The sequence below is a fragment of the Pongo pygmaeus genome, chromosome 8 (genome assembly GCF_028885625.2).
Source record: "Pongo pygmaeus isolate AG05252 chromosome 8, NHGRI_mPonPyg2-v2.0_pri, whole genome shotgun sequence".
Lineage (NCBI taxonomy): Eukaryota > Metazoa > Chordata > Mammalia > Primates > Hominidae > Pongo > Pongo pygmaeus.
Genome location: NC_072381.2, coordinates 38,001,319 through 38,024,362, shown reverse-complemented (window position 1 = coordinate 38,024,362; position 23,044 = coordinate 38,001,319). Strand labels below are relative to the sequence as shown.

The window sequence follows — 23,044 nt, the reverse complement described above, 5'->3', positions numbered from 1 at the left end:
CTAAGTTATTATTTTTTTTTGGCATGGGTATGTACAATTGTCCCAGCATGATTTGTGGACATACAGTTTGTTTTAATGCCAAATTTAATTTCCTCTTGAAGTATCTTGGCACTTTTGTCAAAAATCAGTTGACCAAAAATACATAAATAAATAAATAAACCAAAAACTGAAAAACATACATACAAAAGCAAAACAGGAAAAAAGATCAGTTGACCAGTGACACATAGCATCCCGGGCAGTGAAAGTTTATTCCTGGACTCACTTAATTTCCATTATCTATGTGTTTGTACTTATGCCAGTGCCACACTGTCTTGATTTTGGTAACTTTATAGTATACTTTATTTATTTATTTATGTATTTTACTTATTATTTTTTTGTTTTGCGATGGAGTCTTGCTCTGTCACCCAGGCTGGAGTACAGTGGTGTGATCTCAGCTCACTGCAACCTCTGCCTCCCAGGTTCAGGCGATTCTCCTGCCTCAGCCTTCTGAATAGCTGGGACTACAGGCACATGCCACCATGCCTGGCTAATTTTTTGTATTTCTAGTAGAGACAAGGTTTCACCATGTTAGCCAGGAAGGTCTGGATCTCCTGACCTTGTAATCCGCCTGGCTCAGCCTCCCAAAGTGCTGGGATTAAAGGCATGAGCCAAAGCGCCTGACCTATAGTATACTTTAAAATCAAGTAGTATAAGTTTTACAAATTCGTTCTCTTTCAAGATTGTTTTGGTTTCTTAGACTTGACACCTAAAGCATGAGCTACCAAAGGAAAAAAATGAATAATTTGGACATCAACAAAATTAAAACTTTTGTGCATTATCACAATATTCAGCCTTATTTAATCCATAAACATGGAATGCCTCTTTATTCAGTTCATGTAAATAAAAATTTTCATAAAATACACAAAGGTAGAATACAATTATTAACCCTACAAAATGAATTTTGAGAAAGAAAGCAGCTGTAAACTATATTATACTTTGAAATCCATAAAACAAAAAGTAGTACTGTTTAAAAAACTAAACTGATCTTTCATACTCTTATTTTTTCAATGGAATGATTCATGTATAAACATACATAACATTAAAACTATGCAACCTCAAGTTTATGTCTACATTTTTAATTATTTGCATTATATAGTCATATAATGCATATAGCACTTTTTTCTTGTTTTTCTAATTTTTACTGGGTTGTCTTGGAACCAAATAGTAGGCTATTGGAGCTGATATTGTTGGTTGCCTACTCTACAAGTTATTCCACTTCCACATTACTTCCCTGCTGTCAACCTGGATGTTAACCCTCTCCCACATGATTTGGGAATGACATGAAACACAGAGGCACTGTGGGCATAAAAACAACCTATAATCAGAATATATTTGAATCCCAAATAGAACAATTCACTGTTTTTCCAGAGTAGAAGGATTCCCGTGAAATCATCCTGCCAGAAGAATCTGATTGATCTCTGCAAAAAATGGTAATATACTGAGTGCTCTGCATTGGTCTCTACTTCTGAAAAGTCAGATATTTAGCAGGAGCTTTATCAGCCTTAGTGAGATAAAACCCATGTTGTCAGGCCCAGGTATAGTTCCCATTTCCTGCTGTCATGGCTACTCCATTCTTGGGCTTGTATGAAAACTCATGGGACCTAGGCTGACAGCCACTGGATAAATGATTCTGTCCACTGCTTCTTCTGTGGTAGCTGCTCTTTGATGGACATTAACAAAAGGCTCAAAGATCTGCACAATTTGTGTGCACGGCCAGATATCTAACCCCCTGCTTCTTTACAAGACCTCCTTGGCTCCAGTCTTCCAATCCTGTTGCAACCAATCAATCTATTTACCAATCTTCAAGAATCTGGGTATTACCTTAGCTGACTTTTCTTGCCACAAATAATAATAAACAAGTGTGTGATGTGAAGTCCTGTTCATTGGGAGGATTTCCCCATCATCACCATCTTTCAGGGACATTCCTGAGTGGAATTTTAGTGGCCGTGGAAGACAGCAATGTGAGAGAACCAGGCCCAGGATTTTCCTCTGATACTCTGTCACAGGGAATACTCCATGGAGTGTTCATTCTTGGATGAGAGAGAAAGATCTCTATTGAACTCTCTACATGAATTGAAGTAGAGGTAGTCATATGACAGAGGTAAGTGCCATGGGTCACCTATTTATATAAATTACTTAAGTTGCTGAGACCTGTTCCGGCCCAATTCCCAATGCACCATTTTTGTTGCACAATAAACTGTTGTTTCCCTGCCTGTTTTATGATTTGGTGTGAGTCTGACAGTAACCCCAAATCACGGGCAGCTATAGTCACATAGTCAATAGATAACACTAAGTCAGCTGCTCAGTTTGTACTAGGATCAAGTAGTACACAGGAGCTGCTTTTGAAACAATGAGAGGTTCTTTGCTGCAGATGGCATGGTTTTGCTCCAGAATCCTAGAGGACTGTGCTGTTACTGGTCTATTTTGGCTTGTCAGAACCCCACACAGTGTTATGTTATACCACTGAGAACTTTAGTGCCATTGGATGAAGGACAACAGATGGAACCTGCTATGAAACCCTTTCCTGCTGTGGGCCCCACTCAAAACTGGCCTTCCTCCAAGGCACCCAGTAAGTGGGACAAAACAGTATTCCCAAATGTAGTAGGTGTTTTCCCCATGTGTAAACAGACCTTCCAAATACCTTTCTTTTTTTCAGCGGCAGGAAACGCAAGTTGTGTAATAGCTCGATCTTAACACTGGGGTAAGTGTCCAGCCTTGTACCAAACACCAAAATGCTGACATAGGTGTTTTTGTTTGTTTGTTTTGTTTTGTTTTCCCTCAACCTCTACCAAACACTTATCTTACCAAGGTAAGCAGAGTACTTGCCTCTTTCTCCTCACCAGGTTCCATTGATGTGCCATCCATGTAGTGGCCAGGATGATGTTTTGTGGAACTCACTGTGTACTACACTGTGACAGAGGGCAGGAAAATTAACAAGACTAGGACAAGACAATATATGCTGCTATCTAGTCTAGAACAAAGTGAACTGCATTTGAGTCTTCTTCAGGGAAGTTGAAAAGGATCCTTTTGCAGTTTAATAGCTGCATATTAAGCTCCAGAGATTATTATTTTTTCTAGTAAAAGCACAATTAGCACAATAGCTATGGTTATTACCACTCTGCGATTGATATTGCTTCTGATTTACCAATTTAGCCAGGGAGAGGGAAATCTTAATTGGTAACACTGGCCTTAACTACAATTAATGGCTCTTACTCCACAAGTCCAGGAGGCAGCGTGAAGGCTCTGGCGCCTAATAAGTTTATCTATTCCAATTATTCACTCAAGGGCTGAGTAAAAGACCGCAGGACATATCTGTATACTCTGGACTTTAAGATGGACTTGGATGAGGACTCTAACATCTGGCCTTTGTACATTCATAACATGCATACTGGTGGCATTTTGGATTGCCTGGTTTCAATCAGATTATACTCTGAATATAAACATTCCAAAGATCTAGTATTCCTTTTTTGCCAGTGTACTGTTGCTCTGGTAAATGCATAGACACCTCTTTGGGAGGCTGGGTACAGTGGGTCACGCCTGTAATCCCAGCACTTTGGGAGGCCGAGGCAGGCAGATCACCTAAGGTAGGGAGCTCAAGACCAGCCTGACCAACATGGAGAAACCCCATCTCTACTAAAAATACAAAATTAGCTGGGCGTGGTGGCACATGCCTGTAATCCCAGCTACTCAGGAGGCTGAGGCGGGAGAATTGCTTGAACCCAGGAGGCAGAGATTGCAGTGAGCCGAGGTCACGCCATTGCACTCCAGCCTGGGCAACAAGAGGAAAACTCTGTCTTAAAAAAAAAAAGTCTCTTTGGGAGAAATATTAAGGGACTAGCTATTGTTTATAATTGCTATGGCTTTGGGAGGCCCTCAAAAAGATTCTTCCTTCCCTTCCCTCCATAAACTCTGGATCTCAGAACTGGTTCAAGGAGGAAAACTGGGTGAGAGATTGATAGTATTTTTCCATTACACCACCTAATATCAACCCATCCATTCTTGACCTGTTTTTTATTGTGTAAGCCAGATGTTTCAGGAAGTGAATTGTCACTTCTCTTTTCACTTTCTTGATAACATCATTTGATGCACAAAAGTTTTTAACTTTGACAAAATCTTATTTATTTTTTGCTTTGGCTGGTTGCACTTTTGGTGCCCTATATAAGACCACATTGCCATATCTAAAATCATGAAGATTCACCCCTATATTTTCTTCTTAAAGTATTATGGTTTTATCTTCTATATTTAGATTATATATCCATTTTGAGGTAATTTGTGTATATGGTATGAGAGGGGTTTAGCTTTTTATGCTCTCCTTTAACAGTACAGTTTATCTCTTAATGGTAACTGCCTCCTGGGAATAAGATGGGGCATGATATGACCAGTGAATACTCCAGAGAATTGTCTATTGCTGGGTATTCTTGGCTGTAAACTTGGCACCATTCTTTGACTAGATATGTTTGGAAATTTAAGCATGTGACATAGTCCACTCAAGAGTTCTTGAGTGGTATGGCCTGCATCTGCCACGTAGATAGGAATTGTGCCATACCCAAAAAAAGGTTTCTAGCACAGTCAATGCTGGTAGTATCCTCAAGAAGAGGGTAGATCATCTGCATGGTCTATTTGCTAAGGCCTTCCAGGTTTGGTGCCCCAAGCTATGTGCCCTGGAGTCCCTTTGCCGTTTGTATTAGTTTCCTGGGGCTGCCATGACAAAGTACCTAAAACTGGGTGGCTTAAACAATAGAAATTTATTCTGTCACAGTTCTGGAGGCTAGAGTGTAAGCCTCCAGAATGTGGCAGGCCCATGTTCTTTCTGAAGCCTGCTGGGGAGAATCCTCTCTTGCCTCTTCCTAGCTTCTGGTTGTTGCTGGCAATCCTTAGCATTCCTTGACTTGTAGACACATCACTCCAATCTCTGCCTTCATATCAAATGGTGTCCTCCCAGTGTATCTCTATGTCTACATTTCCCTCACCAGTCATTAGAAAAGGGCCTACTTAATCCATTGTGACCTCATTTTAACTTGATTACATCTAAAAATACCCTATTTCCAAATAAAGTTACATTCACAGGTACTGTGTGTTAGGACTTGAACATGTCTTTTTGGGAGGACACAATGTGACCCACAACAACCTGCCCTCTGCCCCACAACCCCTGCCAAAATTCATATCCTTCCTATGTGCAAAATATATTCACCTCTTCCCAATATGCCCCCAAATCTTAACCCATTACAGCATTAACTCTAACTCCAGCATCTTATCTAAATATAATAAATTCAAAAACTCCTAAATCCAATCTTGTAAATCATCTTAATTAGTCATGGTCCATCCTGGGGTAAAATTCCTCTCTGTCTACAAACTGTGAAACTCAAAAAAACAATCTGTTTCCAAAATACAATGGTGTGCAACATAGTACTAGAGGCAAGACCACAGTTGGTGGAGTGGTGGTTGGCTGCACATACTCCTGGTAGATTGACTTCATTGAATTCTTCAGGTGAGTTTTGCTGTTCCAGCCTTTGAAACTGAACCAGGTAATATTTTATTTAATGGACATCCATATACTCAAGTGTCTGTAACTGACAATGCTAAATCTATTATAAAAATTGATGTTTTCATTATGTGTAATACTTCTCCGAATTGTAAGGGATGTTCCCAGAGTAGAAATTACACAATTACAATGGATACTGGGACAAGTGCACAGGCAGTCTTCCCTAGCCCAGCCATGTAATGTCAGTCAATAAATGCAGGAGAAGATTAATAACCTTATTAAAGAGCTGGTAGAGACAGGAGTGCTTCACTGTTCAACAAGCTGTACAGACTGCTCTCCCACTCAGGCCAATTAGTCCTAATAAGCCTTTAGAGCTACAAATGTCAGTGCCTGGTCAATGTACAAACTACAGTCACCTAAGCCTCAATCACACCTTTCTCATACATAAAAAGGTAGCCAGTTACTTTCCCAAGTGCGGGTAGCCCAGAGGTTGGAGTCTGTTGGGTGCTGGTACACTGAAGTCCCCGAGGAGGCCCAGACTGGGTTAACAGATTAGCTGAATTAACGGCTGAGGGGTGTACTGAGGCATTATGGCTGTGCAACTACAGGAAAAACTGTTACAAACTTTACATGAAAAAGAAAACTCCAACCAATGGGCAGAGTTGTGGGTCATGGGGCTTGTCCTGGATGGCACACCTTCAAATGCATCTTGCTACATTTTCACTGACTTATGGGCAACAGCCAACAAGATGGCAAGTGGTCTAAGACCTGGACGCAGGAACAAGTCCTAAACCCTGTCAGGTGGTACATTATGACAGCAGATAGTCCAGTATGCTTACCTCTGTCACTCACGTGGGCTCCCATGGAAAAGGACCCTTTACAGTGAATATCGGTGGCATCAACAGATGTTGGGTCCAGCTGATGGGACCTGAGCCACCCAGGTAAAGACCATAGACATCTGGATATACCATCACACAGGACATGCTAGTCCTATATTCCAGGACCCTTTTTGAAATAAAATCACATTCTAGAGTTCTGGGTAGACACACTTAAACCCAGTACAAGGGTCGAATTAACCATCATATCCTCGCAGTTCACGTGTCCCGAATGGTCCCCAACAAAAACGTGTCCCCATGGTCCCCAACAAAAACGTGTCCCCATGGTCCCCAACAACTGCGCTCTGCGCCTTTTGCAATCTCCTGCAGTGCTTCCCTGCGCTTCCGTTCCTTGCAGAGACGCCCCTGAACCTTCAGGTCTATACACCACTCCGGGAGCGGGTTCAGCCCGAGTGTGACAGGCAGGCGAGCTGAGGAGGTTTGGGCTAGGGCCAGGGTCCCGCGCGACTCGGGGGCAGTGGGAGCGGGGGCGGGGTGTCCCTGTGAGTCGGAGGGTGGCCGGGGATCGCAAGTTTGGGCGCGTGCGCGCGCGTCCAGGCCCCACGCGGGGTGCGCGCCTTGGCCCTGGAAGGGCGCGAGCTTTGCTTCCAGGCTGAGCTGGGTGTGAATTAGTCCCTACGCGTGGGACGAGGAGTCCTCACCTGTAGAGGGATGCTGTTAATATGTCTATCAAGAAGAGTCGAAGACCAGGCTGCAATGCAGTAAACCATGGCGTTTATTGAGGTTTTAGGAATTGCGATTCGGGAGACGCATTGGGCTGGAAGCCAAATTGTATTCCAAAGAGAGGGAGGGGAACAGGGAGGAAATCAGAAAGGAAGCTACGGGTGTTTACGCAAGTTCTGAAAGAATTATCCGTTGGTGAAAGCCGGTGGCTTAATACCTGAGTCCATAGTTCATTGGTTGTTACTGTTCAGGAGTTGCAACACTGGTCAAGTTCAGCTGTTTTCCAGAATTTTGTGGTCGTTGCAGTTTGGCCCACTTCAAAGGTTCAAGGCAAGTTCCGTTTTTCTTGTTTTGTTTTGTTTTGTTTTTCCCTGCAGGTTTGTAGGATGTGCAGGCAGCCCTTAGAATGACTTCCTACCTCCAGTTTAGAGCTCTCAATCAGAGTAAGCCCATTTTGTATAGCACATCCCATCAATAATATGTGCCATGAAGAGTGGTTCTGAGTTTCACATTTTTGGCATATGTAAAAAATTTGGCACAGAGCTTAGTAGTTAACCTCAGCTGATAAGGTATTTGGAAAATACTTTGTTCTTCTCATTAGCTCTTCTATTTAGTCGTTACAACAATCTTTATGTGACTGTCTTCCATCTTGACAAACAAGAAAACTGAGGGTCTGAGGGTTCAAGTGAAATGGTGAAGGTCACATGGCCAGGGTAGACCACCCTACCTAAAACCATCTTGTATTCCTGAAATCATACTGAAGTGGGTGGGGGGCGGCTGAGTGTCACCTTGTAGTAATGTATTCTGGGGTTTCTCAACATCTCGAAGCCGTTGGGTCAGGCTGCATGACTGTGTTGCTTGGACTCCTGCACTGTCCAACCTTCAGTATAGTCAGTGCCTTCAGAGTTTAGACAAGGAAGTTCTTTGAGATTTGGAACCCTGGGTGAAGCTTCTGAGTAAAATGATTTTGTCCATTAAGCTCAGGTTTCAGCTCCTCGGAATAAAGCAGTTCTTGTGAAGTAAGAAGGGGCCCTAGGAACAGGAATCCCACCTTGAAGATTGCTTCTCTAACCTGAACATTGTCAGCTCAACTTCAGAGCAAAGCCAGGAAACTGCCAGAAAGGGCAGAGCCTGACAGTTTGCACAGCCTGAAGTAATTCTTCCTCCTGCTCAGAATGAGTGATGCTCTGTAAATGTTATCACATCCAGAAGGTCTCCCCACTATGATGAAAGGTTTGGACCACGTCTCAGAAAAGATAGGTGACTGGACTGAGTGGTGGCAAGGGGTATGCTGGTGGAAATATTAATCTTGGAGGGTTGGTGTGGGCATGGTCTGGAGGGAGACATCACTGGGCGTAGCTGGAGGAGTTCTATCTCCAGTCTTTAACCAACATGCCCCACATTCAGTCTCCATGGTCTTTGTCCAGATTCTGAGCTGCTCTCATACCATGTCCATTGTGATATGGGCCCTCTAGAGATGTGGTGCCGCCTTACCTACCCTGATCCTACAGAGGCAGAGAGTAGGGGTGTCTGTGTCTGCATCATTGCAAAGCTGAGAAACCTTGACTCTTGGATGTATAAGTAACCTGCCCAGACTCATCCAGTTTGTAAATGGCAGAGCAGGAATAGAAAACACCCATCCATCTTATAACAGGTAAGTCACCTGCCAGGTTCTGTTGCAACTGAGTTAGAAGCAAACAATCTTAAAACAGATCTTTCCCCAAAGCACTCCCACCATTTGCTGCAGCATGATTTCCTTAAGGGTTAGCAACTCAGTAGGAATGTAAGTAAACAAATATCCTGAGTATTTCATCTACAGGAGTGAACATGGCAGGTAACAATTTGTCTTCTGATATAATATTATTTGTTGAATTAGTCCCGGATTAGTTCTGAAAGAAAAATGAAATTGACCATTTGGAAGTGAACCCAGTGAAAAGTTGCATAGCCAACTTCTGTGAGATCTTGTCAGATTTACATGTGTGAATTCTCACTCATCATGGCTCTTGCTGTCTCCTCAAGGGCCGAAGAAACTTTTTCCCGTAGAAGAGTGTGTAACCAGTTGGTGGGCAGCAGTTTTTAGGAAGCTGAATCTCAAAGGTCCATAGCAGGCCAGATCTCGCATGACCACCCCTGTGTTCTTCTCCCGTAACTGTACATTCAGCTTCCCCTGCACTTTCCCAAGAGCAACAGAAAAAAAGCAAATGCCAGGTGAGTTGTTTATTCATTTCTCTTGTTTCCATTGCATAAAATGATAAAAGATTAACATGATAAAAATTATCAAGGAATTTATAGTTAACAGATCTAAAATAGGGAAAAGTCAACATATTAATTATAAAGACATCAAGATAATTATAATAGTTTTATTTTAGTGTGTATATATTATACATTGTGTTGTATAACTGTAATTGTTAGTAACGTGCAGACTTATCTCTGATACTCTGTGCAAAAGGACAGTGCTTTGTTTTGACCGTAAGAATAAACAAAAGAGGCCAGGTGTGGTGGCTCATGCCTATAATCCCAGCACTTTGGGAGACTGAGATGGGTGGATCATTTGAGATCAAGAGTTTGAGATCAGCTTGGCCATCATGGTGAGACCCAGTCTCTACTAAAAATACAAAAATTAGTCAGGTGTGGTGGCGTGTGCCTGTAATCCCAGCTACTTGGGAGGCTGAGGTAGGAGAATCGCTTGAACCCTGGAGGCAGAGGTTGCAGTGAGCTGAGATCGTGCCACTGCACTCCAGAGTCTGCATGACAGAATGAGACTCTGTCTCAAAAAAAAAAAGAATAAACAAAAGTAATTCTTCATGGAACACAAAGACTTCCTGGCCTGAAGTCTAAGAAAATGTCTTTAACTCTCTTCATGAAAGTAATGTAGTTGACACCCTCAGTTAACAAGCCTGAAATGCATGCTGCCTGTGATTGCCACGCTGTTTGTTCTTTAGTGGCACAGGAGGTAGAAAGTCAAAGGACAGCTCAATTGATCCAGGTGGTAGATTTCTTCTGTCTGCTTCATGTTCTTGTCTTCCTGGAGTTTTATAGCCTAGCATATCCCCAGGTGTTTTATAACTCTTACCCTATTTTTCTTGACTGATTACATACTCTCTAGATTTTTAACCATATCAAAGGATAAGATAACCCCTCGAGAGCTGAAACACAAAAGGTGAATTTAGTGCCTTTAAAGTGATAGCTCTCACTGGTTAGATGTGCTCTCGCTGAGCAAAGCAAACTTAATTTTCTGTAGGATTTTTGCAAAATGTTGGTGTATTAATTTCCTGTGACTGCGGTAACAAATAACCACAATCTTTGTGTTCTGTTAACAGAAATGTATTCTCTCCCAGTTCTGGATCAGTCTGAAATCAAAGTGCCATCTGGGCCATGCTCCTGCTGACAGACCTAGAGGAGACTACTCCCCATTTCTTCTGGTGGCTGTCAGGAGAGAAGGAGGGAAATGGAATAGAGGAAAAACTTTAAGATGAAGAAAAATAACATGCCCTAAGCCCTGTGTCAATCACTGTTCTCCAGAGAAACAACTGATAGGATATGGGTGCATGTGCCTGTTTTTTTTTTTTTCTGTGTGTGTGTGTATGTGTGTGTGTGTGTGTGTGTATTCATTTTAAGAAATTGGTTTATGTGATTATGGGGGCTTATTGAATGTAAAATTTGTAGGGCAGGCCAGCAGGCTGGGAGCTAGGCAGACGTTAATGCTGCAATCTTGAGGCATAATTCCTTTTCTGAAGCCCTAACCCCCTCAATGCCTCAGAATGTGACTGTATTGGAGATAGGGCCTTTACAGAGGTAATTAGGTTAAAACGAGACCATCAGCATGGGCTGTGATCCAGTCTAACTGGTGTCTTCATAAGAAAGAGAGATGAGGACATGCAACCAGGGGGATGTGTGTAGAGAGGATGACCTTGTGAAGAGACAGTAAGAGGATGGCCATGTGTAAGCCAAGGAGAGGGGCCTCAAGAAACCAACCCTGTTCTGACACTAGGAGCATGACAAATAAATTCCTGTTGTTTAAGCCACCTAGTCTGTGGTACTTTATTAGGGTATCCCCAGAAAATGAATGTATACATATAGTGATTCTATTTGTAACATTTTGAGGAAACACACCATACTCTTTTCCATAGCGGCTGCATTATTTTATGTCCCTCCAACAGTGACAAATGTTCCAATTTCTCTATATCTTCACCAACACTTACTTTCTGTTTTTTGATAGCCATTCTAATAGCTGTGAAGTGAAGTAACATTCTCTTGAGTATAATTGAGGATACTAATAATCTCCAGTGTCTCCAAAACACTCTCTTCTGATTTCTTGATACAGATTATTATTATTATTATTTATTTTTTAGACGGAGTCTTGCTCTGTTGCCCAGGCTGGAGTGCTGTGGCATGATCCCAGCTCACTGCAACCTCCACCTCCTGGTTTAAGTGATTCTCCTGCCTTAGCCTCCTGAGTAGTTGGGATTACAGGTGTGTGCCACCATGCCCAGCTAATTTTTGTATTTTAGTAGAGATGGGGTTTCACCATGTTGGCCAGGCTGGTCTCAAACTCCTGACCTCAAGGGATCCACAGGCCTCAGCCTCCCTCATTGTTTTTTTTTTTGATAGTCACATCTTCAGTTCATATTGGTACATATGTAGCTTGTGTTACTGGTTCTGAAATTTCTAGTGAAACTTCATTTTCCATTTACATTTATAAGTGAAGATTTGGTTTGATTCATGGAGGTGGCTATTGTGAGTTTAGTCAGAAATGTGGAACGCTGTTACTTCATCTGTTTACTTCCCTCAATGAAAGAGCTGACTTCAAGGATCTGTAAATGAAATCATTGGAAAGATGAACAGGAATAAATTCCCTGTCAGGTTATCAACAGGAAGCATATAGGTGACTAAAGGGATTCTCCATGTCTAAAGTGCAGGTTTCTCATACTGTGGTGTTAGACCACTGTGATCTGTCTCATCAAAGACTTGCCTTAAAGCAAAATCTTTTTCTCTCTGGTTGATTTGGCCATTATCAGAGCCCCAAATATTTGCCCATATTTACATAATACATTCTTTTTATCTGCTTTATCTTTCAGCCTCCGCTGTGCTTATACAGTGGCAACTTCCCAAAGGGGTCTGATATTCCTTCAGTTGTTTCCTCGGCTAGTCCATCAGCACACTGCCCACTTGGAGTTCAGCGGTGTCTGGTGGCAATATGTATTATATATGTAACACACACAGACACACACAGTGCATACAGTTGGTTCTCACTTTGCACGATAGTGTGGCACTCTAAAAATGGCTGTAAAAGCAGAAACCAGACTAGAAATACTTTTTTTCTTTTTTTTTCTTAAGAGAGTCTCACTCTGTTGCCCAGGCTGGAGTGCAGTGGCATGATCACAGCTCACTGCAGCATCCTTGACCTTCCAGGCTCAAGATATCCTTGCATCTCAGCCACCCAAGTAGCTGGAACTACAGGTGCATGCCACCATTTCTGGCTAATTTTTGTGTTTTTTTTTTTTTTTTTTTTTTTTTAGTTTTTTGTTTTTGGAGAGGTGGGGTCTCCCCATATTGCCTAGGCGGGTCTTGAACTCCTGGGCTCAAGCCATCTGCCTGCTTTGGCCTCCCAAAGTGCTGGAATTACAGGTCGTGAGCTACCACACCCAGCCTAGAAAACTTAATTGATGGGAAGCATTTCAGTTGTTCCATTACCTTTAGAAATGTTTGTCAAGGCCAGGCAGGGTGGCTCATGCCTGTAATCCTAGCACTTTGGGAGGCTGAGGCAGGTGGATCACTTTGAGGCCAGGAGTTTGAGACCAGCCTGACCAACATGGCAAAACCCTGTCTCTACTAAAAATACCAAGAAAAAAAATGTTTGTCAAAACATTAAAAAACACTTTTATTATTGGTTATAAATGTATATGGAACTGAAAAAATAGTACAAACTAGTATTTATTTAGTACCAAGTTCCCTGTCACTCAATCCAGCTGCCTAGAATGTCTTAAATGGCAGTGGGGTCAGCATTCCCATGGTCAGCTGTTTCTTCTACACCTGCATTGATATGTCCAGTTTGAATTTCACTTCTGCTGTAATCACTTTTCATTTCTTTACTGCTCTCTCATCTTTGTTTTGGCCAATTTCTTTTTCCTTTTTTTTTTTTTTTTTGAGATGCAGTCTTGGTCTGTTGCCCAGGCTGGAGTGCAGTGGCATGAACTTGGCTCACTGCAACCTCCACCTCCCGGGTTCAAGTGAATCTCCTGCCTCAGCCTCCTGAGTAGCTGAGATTACAGGTGCATGCCACCACGCCTGGCTGATTTTTGTATTTTTGGTAGAGATGGGGTTTCACCATGTTGGTCAGGCTGGTCTCGAACTCCTGACATCGTGATCCGCCTGCCTTGGCCTCCCAAAGTACTGGGATTACAGGTATGAGCCACCACAGCCGGCCTTCTTTACCTTTTAATCATTTTTGCAAAATGTCTTAGGGGTTTGTTCCTGGGAGATAAGGAGGCCCTACACAATTACATGCTTTGTGATTTGTGAATGAACTGAGTGAGAGATGTGAGTGGTTAGCCACTGGCTGACTTTGAAAGAATGACATGATTAGTCATTGATCTTGGTGTGCGTCGATTATTTTTTTAATTTAATTTTATTATCATTATACTTTAAGTTTTAGGGTACATGTGCACAATGTGCAGGTTTGTTACATATGTATACATGTGCCATGTTGGTGTGCTGCACCCATTAACTCGTCATTTAGTGTTAGGTATATCTCCTAATGCTATCCCTCCCCCCTCCCCCCCACCCCACAACAGTCCCCAGAGTGTGATGTTCCCCTTCCTGTGTCCATGTGTTCTCATTGTTCAGTTCCCACCTGTGAGTGAGAACATGCGGTGTTTGCTTTTTTGTCCTTGCGATAGTTTGCTGAGAATGATGGTTTCCAGTTTCATCCATGTCCCTACAAAGGACATGAACTCATCATTTTTGATGGCTGCATAATATTCCATGGTGTATATGTGCCACATTTTCTTAATCCAGTCTATCATTGTTGGACATTTGGGTTGGTTCCAAGTCTTTGCTATTGTGAATAGTGCCGCAATAAACATACGTGTGCATGTGTCTTTATAGCAGCATGATTTATAATCCTTTGGGTATATACCCAGTAATGGGATGGCTGGGTCAAATGGTATTTCTAGTTCTAGATCCCTGAGGAATCGCCACACTGACTTACACAAGGGTTGAACTAGTTTACAGTCCCACCAACAGTGTAAAAGTGTTCCTACTTCTCCACATCCTCTCCAGCATCTGTTGTTTCCTGACTTTTTAATGATCGCCATTTTAACTGGTGTGAGATGATATCTCATTGTGGTTTTGATTTGCATTTCTCTGATGGCCAGTGATGATGAGCATTTTTTCATGTGCTTTTTGGCTGCATAAATGTCTTCTTTTGAGAAGTCTCTGTTCATATCCTTCGCCCACTTTTTGATGGGGTTGTTTGTTTTCTTCTTGTACATTTGTTTGAGTTCTTTGTAGATTCTGGATATTAGCCCTTTGTCAGATGAGTAGGTTGTGAAAATTTTCTCCCACTTTGTAGGTTGCCTGTTCACTCTGATGGTAGTTTCTTTTGCTGTGCAGAAGCTCTTTAGTTTAATTAGATCCCATTTGTCAATTTTTGCTTTTGTTGCCATTGCTTTTGGTGTTTAAGACATGAAGTCCTTGCCTGTGCCTATGTCCTGAATGTCCATTCAGGACATATGTCCTAGGTTTTCTTCTAGGGTTTTTATGGTTTTAGGTCTAACTCTTAAGTCTTTAATCCATCTTGAATTGATTTTTGTATAAGGTATAAGGAAGGGATCCAGTTTCAGCTTTCTACATATGGCTAGCCAGTTTTCCCAGCACCATTTATTAAATAGGGAATCCTTTCCCCATTGCTTGTTTTTCTCAGGTTTGTCAAAGATCAGATAGATGTAGATATGTGGCATTATTTCTGAGGGCTCTGTTCTGTTCCATTGATCTGTATCTCTGTTTTGGTACCAGTACCATGCTGTTTTGGTTACTGTAGCCTTGTAGTATAGTTTGAAGTCAGGTAGCGTGATGCCTCCAGCTTTGTTCTTTTGGCTTAGGATTGACTTGGTGATATGGGCTCTTTTTTGGTTCCATATGAACTTTAAAGTAGTTTTTTCCAATTCTGTGAAGAAAGTTATTGGTAGCTTGATGGGGATGGCATTGAATCTGTAAATTACCTTGGGCAGTATGGCCATTTTCATGATATTGATTATTCCTACCCATGAGCATGGAATATTCTTCCATTTGTTTGTATCCTCTTTTCTTTCCTTGAGCAGTGGTTTGTAGTTCTCCTTGAAGAGGTCCTTCACATCCCTTGTAAGTTGGATTCCCAGGTATTTTATTCTCTTTGAAGCAGTTGTGAATGGGAGTTCACTCATGACTTGGCTCTCTGTTTGTCTGTTATTGGTGTATAAGAATGCTTGTGATTTTTGTACATTGATTTTGTATCCTAAGACTTTGCTGAAGTTGCTTATCAGCTTAAGGAGATTTTGGGCTGAGACAATGGGGTTTTCTAGATATACAATCATGTCATCTGCAAACAGGGACAATTTGACTTCCTCTTTTCCTAATTGAATACACTTTATTTCCTTCTCCTGCCTAATTTCCCTGGCCAGAACTTCCAACACTATGTTGAATAGGAGTGGTGAGAGAGGGCATCCCTCTCTTGTGCCAGTTTTCAAAGGGAATGCGTCCAGTTTTTGTCCATTCAGTATGATATTGGCTGTGGGTCTGTCATAGGTAGCTCTTATTATTTTGAGATACGTCCAATCAATACTTAATTTATTGAGAGTTTTTAGCATGAAGGTTGTTGAATTTTGTCAAAGGCCTTTTCTGCATCTATTGAGATAATCATGTGGTTTTTGTATTTGCGTCTGTTTATATGCTGGATTACATTTATTGATTTGCATATGTTGAATCAGCCTTGCATCCCAGGGATGAAGCCCACTTGATCATGGTGGATAAGCTTTTTGATGTGCTGCTGGATTCGGTTTGCCAGTATTTTATTGAGGATTTTTGCATCAATGTTCATCAAGGATATTGGTCTAAAATTCTCTTTTTTTGTTGTGTCTCTGCCAGGCTTTGGTATCAGGATGATGCTGGCCTCATAAAATGAGTTAGGGAGGATTCCCTCTTTTTCTATTGATTGGAATAGTTTCAGAAGGAATGGTACCAGCTCCTCCTTCTACCTCTGGTAGAATTCGGCTGTGAATCCATCTGGTCCTGGACTTTTTTTGGTTGGTAAGCTATTGATTATTGCCACAATTTCACAGCCTGTTATTGGTCTATTCAGAGATTCAACTTCTTCCTGGTTTAGTCTTGGGAGGGTGTATGTGTTGAGGAATTTATCCATTTCTTCTAGATTTTCTAGTTTATTTGCGTAGAGGTGTTTGTAGTATTCTCTGATGGTAGTTTGTATTTCTGTGGGATTGGTGGTGATATCCCCTTTATCATTTTTTATTGCGTCTATTTGATTCTTCTCTCTTTTCTTCTTTATTAGTCTTGCTAGTGGTCTATCAATTTTATTGATCTTTTCAAAAAGCCACCTCCTAGATTCATTAATTTTTTGAAGGGTTTTTTGGGTCTCTATTTCCGACAGTTCTGCTATGATTTTAGTTATTTCTTGCCTTCTGCTAGCTTTTGAATTGTTTGCTCTTGCTTTTCTAGTTCTTTTAATTGTGATGTTAGGGTGTCAATTTTGGATCTTTCCTGCTTTCTCTTGTGGTCATTTAGTGCTATAAATTTCCCTCTACACACTGCTTTGAATGTGTCCCTGAGATTCTGGTATGCTGTGTCTTTGTTCTCATTGGTTTCAAAGAAAATCTTTGTTTGTGCCTTCACTTTGTTATGTACCCAGTAGTCATTCAGGAGCAGGTTGTTCAGTTTCCATGTAGTTGAGTGGTTTTGAGTGAGTTTCTTAATCCTGAGTTCTAGTTTGATTGCACTGTGGTCTGAGAGACAGTTTGTTATAATTTCTGTTCTTTTTACATTTGCTGAGGAGTGCTTTACTTCCAACTGTGTAGTCAGTTTTGGATTAGGTGTGGTGTGGTGCTGAAAAAAATGTATATTCTGTTGATTTGGGGTGGAGAGTTCTGTAGATGTCTATTGGGTCCACTTGGTGCAGAGCTGAGTTCAATTCCTGGGTATCCTTGTTAACTTGCTGTCTCATTGATCTATCTAATGTTGACAGTGGGGTGTTAAATTCTCCCATTATTATTGTGTGGGAGTCTAAGTCTCTTTGTAGGTCACTAAGGACTTGCTTTATGAATCTGGGTGCTCCTGTATTGGGTAGATATATATTTAGGATAGCTGCTCTTCTTGTTGAATTGATCCCTTCACCATTATGTAATGGCCTTCTTTGTCTCTTTTGATCTTTGTTGGTTTAACGTCTGTTTTATCAGAGACTAGGATTGCAACCCCTCCCTTTTTTTGTTTTCCATTTGCTTGGTAGATCTTCCTCCATCCCTTTATTTTGAGCCTACATGTGTCTCTGCACGTGAGATGGGTTTCCTGAATACAGCACACTGATGGGTCTTGACTCTATCCAATTTGCCAGTCTGTGTCTTTTAATTGGATCATTTAGCACATTTACATTTAAAGTTAATATTCTTATGTGTGAATTTGGTCCCGTCATTATGATGTTAGCTGGTTATTTTGCTCGTTAGTTGATGCAGTTTCTTCCTAGTCTCAATGGTCTTTACATTTTGGCATGTTTTTGCAGTGGCTGGAACCAGTTGTTCCTTTCCATGTTTAGTGCTTCCTTCAGGAGCTCTTTTAGGGCAGGCCTGGTGGTGACAAAATCTCTCAGCATTTGCTTGTCTGTGAAGTATTTTATTTCTCCTTCACTTAGGAAGCTCAGTTTGGCTGGATATGAAATTCTGAGTTGAAAATTCTTTTCTTTAAGAAAGTTGAATATTGGCCCCCACTATATTCTGGCTTGTAGAGTTTCTGCTGAGGGATCCACTGTTAGTCTGATGGGCTTCCCTTTGTGGGTAACCCGACCTTTGTCTCTGGCTGCCCTTAACATTTTTTCCTTCATTTCAACTTTGGTGAATCTGACAATTATGTGTCTTGGGGTTGCTCTTCTCGAGGAGTATCTTCGTGGCATTCTCTGTGTTTCCTGAATCTGAATGTTGGCCTGTCTTGCTAGATTGGGGAAGTTCTCCTGGATAATATCCTGCAGAGTGTTTTCCAACTTGGTTCCATTCTCCGCCTCACTTTTAGGTACACCAATCAGATGTAGATTTAGTCTTTTCACATAGTCCCATATTTCTTGGAGGCTTTGTTCCTTTTTATTCTTTTTTCTCTAAACTTCCCTTCTCACTTCATTTCATTCATTTCGTCTTCCATCACTGATACCCTTTTTTCCAGTTAATTGCATCATCTCCTGAAGCTTCTGCATTCTTCATGTAGTTCTCAAGCCTTGGCTTTCAGCTCCATCAGCTCCTTTAAGGACTTCTCTGCATTGGTTATTCTAGTTATCCATTCGTCCAATTTTTTTTCACAGTTTTTAACTTCTTTCCCATTGGTTTGAATTTCCTCCTGTAGCTCAGAGTAGTTTGATCGTCTGAAGCCTTCTTCTCTCAGCTCATTAAAGTCATTCTCCATCCAGCTTTGATCTGTTGCTGGTGAGGAGCTGCGTTCCTTTGGAGGAGGAGAGGCACTCTGCTTTTTAGAGTTTCCAGTTTTTCTGCTCTGTTTTTTCCCCGTCTTTGTGGTTTTATCTACTTTTGGTCTTTGATGATGGTGACGTACAGATAGGTTTTTGGTGTGGATGTCCTTTCTGTTTGTTAGTTTTCCTTCTAACAGACAGGACCCTCAGCTGCAGGTCTGTTGGAGTTTGCTAGAGGTCCACTCCAGACCCTGTTTGCCTGGGTATCAGCAGCGGTGGCTGCAGAACAGCGGTGGCTGTAGAACAGCGGATCTTGGTGAACCGCAAATGCTGCTGCCTGATCGTTCCTCTGGAAGTTTTTTCTCAGAGGAGTACCCGGCCGTGTGAGGTGTCAGTCTGTCCCTACTGAGGGGGTGCCTCCCAGTTAGGCTGCTCGGGGGTCAAGGACCCACTTGAGGAGGCAGTCTGCCCACTCTCAGATCTCCAGCTGCGTGCTGGGAGAACAACTACTCTCTTCAAAGCTGTCAGACAGGGACATTTAAGTCTGCAGAGGTTATTGCTGTCTTTTTGTTTGTCCGTGCCCTGCCCCCAGAGGTGGAGCCTACAGAGGCGGCAGGCCTCCTTGAGCTGTGGTGGGCTCCACCCAGTTCGAGCTTTCTGGCTGCTTTGTTTACCTAATCAAGCCTGGGCAATGGCAGGGGCCCCTCCCTCAGCCTTGCTGCCACCTTGTAGTTCGATCTCAGACTGCTGTGCTAGCAATCAGCGAGACTCCATGGGCATAGGACCCTCCGAGCCAGGTGCTTGATATAATCTCCTGGTGTGCCATTTTTTAAGCCCATTGGAAAAGCACAGTATTAGGGTGGGAGTGACTCAATTTTCCAGGTGCCATCTGTCACCCCTTTCTTTGACTAGGAAAGGGAACTCCCTGACCCCTTGCACTTCTCGAGTGAGGCAATGCCTCGCCCTGTTTTGGCTCGTGCACAGTGCGCTGCACCCACTGTCCTGCACCCACTGTCTGGCACTCCCTAGTGAAATGAACCCGGTACCTCAGATGGAAATGCAGAAATCACTCATGCTGGGAGCTGTAGACCGAAGCTGTTCCTATTCGGCCATCTTGGCTCCCTTCCCATGTGCATCGATTATTAATATGGTAATTCGTGGACTTAAGAGCTAGGAGTGAAGTTTGTATTTTATGCAGTTACAGATAATATACCATGCTAAATGAAATCTGACCTTTGTTGTTAGGACACTAGTGTTACTTAACTGAATTGTCATAACTGAAATTCCTGCATATCAGAATCATGCAAAGTGTGGACCACCTGGAAATATATCTATATTCATACATACCTATCTATTGCTACAAAATATGTGGATGATGAAACTTTTTTCCTGGCTGGGTGAGTCATCAAATACTTTGGAGACCATTTGTTTAAAGGAATAATCTCCAAATTGCCACGTAATTCCATTCCCTAAACAGCTCAAGGAATTTATATCATTAGAGCTCAAACTTGACCAGGCTCAGTGGCTCACACCTATAATCCCAGCACTTTGGGAGGCGAGGTGGGCGGATCACCTGAGGTCAAGCGTTTGAGACCAGCCTGGCCAACATGGAGAAACCCCATCTCTACTAAAAATATAAAAATTAGCTGGGCATGGTGGCCTGTAGTCCCAGCTACTCGGGAGGCTGAGGCAGGAGAATCTTGAAACTGGGAGGCAGAGGTTGCAGTAAGCCAAGATTGCATCACTGCATTCCAGCCTGGGCAACAGAGCAGGATTCTCTCAAAAAAAAAAAAAAGCTCAAAAAGTGTCTTAGGTGTTTTAATATCCACATAAACTAGTGTGGATTCATGCATATAATATATTTTATCTGCATGTCTTATGCATGAATTAGAAAATTAACTGGGTATTTTTAATGTTTTCCTTTCTCCCACAAAATATGACATAAAATAAAGAATATAGTAAACATCCTATATTAACTTTTTCTGATGATCTCAACAGTCAACATGGCAAATAATTAGTTCCTACATATTATCAGGGGAACCTGCCCCTGATAATTCAAAATGAGTCCTTTTCTATTTTCCTGGTGTTGGCTTGTCTGAGAAATAAAGGGAAAGAGTACAAAAGAGAGACATTTTAAAGCTGGGTGTCCAGGGGAGAGTCACATGTCGGCAGCTTCCGTGATGCCCCAAAACTAGCATGTTTTTATTAGTGATTTTCAAAAGGGATGGGAGTGTACGAATAGGGTCTGGGTCACAGAGATCATGTGCTTCACAAGGTAATAAAATATTACAAGGCAAATGGAGGCAGGGCGAGATCACAGGACTGGGGCAAAATTAAAATTGCTAGTGAAGTTTTGGGCACACATTGTCATTGATAACATCTTATCAGGAGACAGGGTTTGAGAGCAGACAACTGGTCTGACCAAAATTTATTAGGCGGGAATTTGCTCATCCTAATAGGCCTGGGAGCGCTACGGGAGACTGCGGCTTATTTCATCCCTTATCTGCAACCATGAAAGACAGACATTCCCAGAGCGGCCATTTTAGAGACCTCCCCCTAGGAATGCATTCTCTTTCTCAGGGCTGTTCCTTGCTAAGAAAAAGAATTCAGTGATATTTCTCCTATTTGCTTCTGAAAGAAGAGAAATACGGCTCTGTTCCGCCCAGCTCTCAGGGACCCAGACCTATTGGTTATCTCCCTTGTTCCCTGAACATCACTGTTATCCTGTTCTGTTTTCAAGGTGCTCAGATTTCATATTGTTTAAACAATTTGTGCAGTTAACACAATCATCACAGGGTCCTGAGGTGGGTGACATACATCCTCAGTTTATGAGGATGACAGGATTAAGAGATTAAAGTAAAGACAGGCATAGGAAATCACAAGAATATTGATTGGGGAAGTGATAAATGTCCATGAAATCTTCACAATTTATGTTCAGAGATTGCAGTAAAGACAGGTGTAAGAAATTATAAAAGTATTAATTTGGGGAACTAATAAATGTCCATGATATCTTCACAATTTATGTTCTTCTACCATGTCTTCAGCCGGTCCCTCTGTGCGGGGTCCCTGACTTCCTGCAACAACATATCTTTTCTGTCTTCTACTTTTTTTCATTGGAACGCAACAGAATCAAATGCAAACATTAAAATCCTTACTTTAATAACCATTATGACTTAATTATTGTAAATCACTGTGTTCTTTTTTATATTAATACAGTCTTTTATGTGAAATAATATTTGATACATTTTAAATATTACAGTAGCCAAAGGCCTGTGGGACGTGACCAACTCAGCATTCTGCTGAAGGCTATATGATCAAACAGCAAACTGTTTCTCATGAATGCAGGATGTGGGCAAACTCACACTGCCCTGCCAGCAAAAGGTTTGTTTAGGGACATCAGTCCCTGGTGCCAGACTCCTTGAAGTTATCTACTGAGAAAATTAGTACCTATTGTTCAAAGGATGCAGTCTCACAAGCCTGCTGTGAACCAAATGGCTGACTGAAAATTACCTGACAATCATCCCCTCTTTTTCACTATCCCTTTGGCCTAATAAATATGGAGAGCTGTGTAAAGCTCAGGGCCCTAGTCCAGTAGAGGCGTGGTGCCCCTGACCCCTTCTTCCAAATATACTCTTCTTTTGTCTCTTGTCTTTTATTCCTGCATTCACTCCCCTTTGTTCAATCCAATAGGTCCGTGAAAAGTATCCTACTATAAGCATTTTTCTCTACCATTTCCTGGCATATATTAATGGAAATGACCATTGTTGTTGAGCTGCCTTTTCAATAAAGAAGCCAAACAGTGTTTTTGTCAGCCACACATTTTTTTAAAAAAACATTTACATGAAAAATGCAGTGATCAAGTACATAATTTTTACATTTAGCACAGCCTAAATTAGTTTAAGGAAATAGCTGAGAATAGTAATGCTCACTGCACTATCCCATAAAATGCTTAGTAAGAAAACCACCCGTATTTCAATATCTTGAAATGTCTACATGGGAAGCCTCGAGTGTACCAAGCTTCACTTGTATGTAACCCAGGAACTATTTGTATGTAGCACACGTTTGTTGTTATTTGCCATTACTTCCTAGTACTGGCAACCTGGTATAGTACAGGAGTTGGCCAAAAATTTTTATAAAATGCTATAAATACTTCAACCTTCCAGGCCACATACTTATTTCTGTCATTTTTCTTAACCCCCCATCCCCCAATCTTAGCTCATGGTTCATTGAAAAACAGATTCTCAGCCAGATTTGGCCTCTGGTCCAAAGTTTGCTTACCCCTGATACAGTGGTTAAGAACATAGACCT

At 41.7% G+C, this 23,044-nt stretch overlaps 1 long non-coding RNA gene across 1 annotated transcript; it reads left to right on the top strand.

Annotated features, from left to right (window-relative positions):
- The first annotated feature begins 2,695 nt into the window (after positions 1 to 2,695).
- LOC134740148 (uncharacterized) lies at positions 2,696 to 11,097 on the top strand. Its single transcript, XR_010127409.1, has 3 exons — positions 2,696 to 2,740; positions 9,100 to 9,288; positions 10,401 to 11,097. It is a non-coding gene; the product is annotated as an uncharacterized LOC134740148 (long non-coding RNA).
- Positions 11,098 to 23,044: the final 11,947 nt, after the last annotated feature.